Here is a 3,063-nt window from a genome sequence, read left to right on the forward strand (position 1 = left end):
AAAATCCTGCATGAGCCCACTCAAGAAGAAGATTGTATGAAGGATAAGGCCAAGGATCAAAGCTTGAAGGAGGCATTCAATGAGTTAACTCCAAGACTTCTACATCCATGCTTGAAAGAAGTAGAGATGCTGCAACAAACCAAAGAAATCAAGGAGGAACTAGATCCAAAACCCCCAGATGAGAACCTCAACATTCCAGATAAAGAACCACCAAGGCATGAATTATCTCTTGAGAAAGAAGAGAAGAAGAAGAGGCCAAAAGGGTGGAAAAACAAGAAAATCCCCACTGAAGGCTTTTCACCAGGGGATAAAGTAATGTTAAACACCCAACCAATGAAGGTGTCCCCACAATCATCTGAATGCTATACTGTGAACCGGATCCTTTCACTTGAACACCTAGAGATCATCAAAGAGGAGACCGGAAGAAAGTTCACAGTAAGAGGAGAAAAGCTGAGACACTATGATTTTCAACCTCCATGATCAAAAGAACAAGATGTCAAGCTAGTGACATTAAAAGAGCGCTTGTTGGGAGGCAACCCAACCTGAGGTAGTTTTCTTTTCATAGCTTTTTCAATAAAAATGTTGAATAATTAAGTATGTATTGCAAGGAGTTAAGTTTGGTGTTGCACACCAAAACAATTTAGGAGAGAATGAAGGATCACTACAAGAAAAAGGCGCATTTGTAACAAAAAATATTGTTACAAAACGTCAAAATTTTGAAACAAAAGTTTTTTGTAACAAAAAAAGGGTCCATTGCAGTAAGTCCCGTTACAAAAAGTTTTTGTAACAAAAAATGAAAATGTTACAATTCAATACCATATTTTGTAACAATTTTTTCTGATACAAAAAACCAGAAGCCGTTACAAAAGTGGTAACAAATTTTGATCTTGAAGGTATTTTTTGTGACAGTCAATTTTTTTCCTATCAAAAAATTTTGTTACAAAATGTAACATGATTTTGTAACATTTTTTTCTTTAGTTACGAAAGCAAATTAATTATTTTGTAACAACTTTTTTTTATTACAAATTACATGCATAATTTACTAAATTATTTTTTAAATTAACTAATATATTAACGATTTTAATAAGCAAGTTTACATGTATATAATATGCAAAAACATACATAAGTCAAACAAGATCCTTTTAGCTAAAATTGTCTTGAAACAAAATAACATTAGCTAGTGAGTATATTCATTAGTTCAACCAAAACATAAAAGTTCTAACATAAAAGTTCAACCAAAAATTAAAAGTTGTAACATAGATTAGTGTCACTATGAATCAAAATATTCTTGAGCTCTCAAAGTAGCATGTGGTCACCATTTCAACACTCCTGTAAATAAGAAAAACCAAAACAAAAAGTTAGGTGCATAGTCAAAAGTTCCTTAAGTTCAAAAAGTTTCTAAATTTTCAAAACAAGCAAGTTTGTATTCACTTCTCAACAATTCAAAATGCCAAAACAAGTGATACACATGTATGTGTAGAGCACATAATCAAGTAAATATCAATCACAAGTAAGTGGTATAAATTAAAGGGTTTGTTCATCAAGTAACGCGAGATAAATCATAAATGTGATGTAATGACTAGTTTCATGAAACTGCACTAGGCATCACAAGATATTATATGCGAACAGTAGCATGCCTCCAAAAAGTAGAAAAGCAAGCCGGCCCTTAATAGTGTGATACGAATTTACTAAGTCTAAATCCCAGTATATACCTGTGTAGCCCCATCAACCAGGTATATTTGTAACTAATCTGTCATGGGGAAAAAACTGCGGCCTTCAGACTTGCCACTGGTTTGGCAGACTTCATTAGGACCTGCAAGTGATCAATTACATCTTACAAGACCATGAATCAGAATAGTTACCTATATATGCATACCGCAAAATGAATCATATCTCAGAGCAGTTTAGAAACAAAACACCAACTTGTAAGTTCTAGACCCTTTGTATTCACTTTTTATATATCTAACAGGCCAGATAGTAACAGCATACTAAAAAAAGGAAGCATTTCTATTACTTATCAACTAACAGGAATATATTATCATCCATTGCTGTACCTCAGACCAAAATGGGACAGCCAACATTCTGTAGTAGAATAAGAAATTATCCATCTGAAACCAGCAGTAAATTAGGTGATAGATGACTTGCACACCGGGCATGATGTTTTCCTATGGAGCCAAGGATCAATACACTGCACATCACAGGTTTAGGACAGATTAGCATTTGAGATTGATAGGGTCCATCAGAAAATAGGGGATTTTCACAATCCCTTATTGAAGTACACTGTTGGATCTAACCAACTCTGGAGAAAGTTCCATTCTCCTGAACTACCAAACTGAACAAAAATTATCTAACTAAAACCAACTAAACCCCAGTATTTATATGTAGCAGTTAAGCCTAGAATTTCTGCTCCTAACCTGCTAAACTAGCTTAAAGGAGCTAACCAGCAGCCAACCAGCAACAATTATGAACTAAGTAGTGAAAGCAGTGAAAATTCAGTTTATCTACTCCTTACCTTTCCTCCTATAGACCAATCCAAACATGTTCTTATCAGAGATCTATCAGAAAAATATATAAATAAATAGTTCCATTTGATGTGCTTCTTACATCTTTGTGAAATTTGTGCAAATAGGGAAGATGGCGAATAATTTTACTGTAGGGAAGATGGCGAATAATTTCACAAGGAAGAATCAGAAACAAGGTAGGGCTTACCAAAACAGTAGCGGTTTAACGGTTCAAAACGGAGCCAGAGCAACAGGCTAGCCTCTCTCTCTCACCAACGACAACGGCTCCGACCAAACTAGCAACGGTGGCTCCGACCACACCGGCGGCGATGGCGGCAGCGACGCACGAAACTCCTCCAACGGCGGCAACGCGGGGCTTGACGACGACAAACCCTAGTAGCAGCGGTGGCAGGAGTGGCTTCGACAGTAGCACCCAGGCGCGGTGGTGACGCAGCAGACGCTCTCTCCTCCACTGACGCTCGCGCGGCTCTTCCTTCTTCCCTGAACGGTGTCGACGAACAGAGGTGGCGGCTCCTTGAACGACAGTGGCGGCGCGACCAGG

At 37.4% G+C, this 3,063-nt stretch overlaps 1 long non-coding RNA gene across 2 annotated transcripts; it reads right to left on the reverse strand.

Annotated features, from left to right (window-relative positions):
* Positions 1,196-2,678, reverse strand: LOC107637810. 2 transcript variants are annotated; one of them, XR_002360300.1, is made up of 4 exons: positions 2,605-2,678; positions 2,055-2,188; positions 1,713-1,813; positions 1,196-1,329 (listed from the first exon to the last, which is right to left on the reverse strand). It is a non-coding gene; the product is annotated as an uncharacterized LOC107637810 (long non-coding RNA). The 2 variants fall into 2 exon arrangements; XR_001619545.2 differs by lacking the exon at positions 1,196-1,329 and having other exon boundaries at positions 1,607-1,813.

Source organism: Arachis ipaensis, chromosome B04, assembly GCF_000816755.2.
Source record: "Arachis ipaensis cultivar K30076 chromosome B04, Araip1.1, whole genome shotgun sequence".
Taxonomy (NCBI): Eukaryota; Viridiplantae; Streptophyta; class Magnoliopsida; order Fabales; family Fabaceae; genus Arachis; species Arachis ipaensis.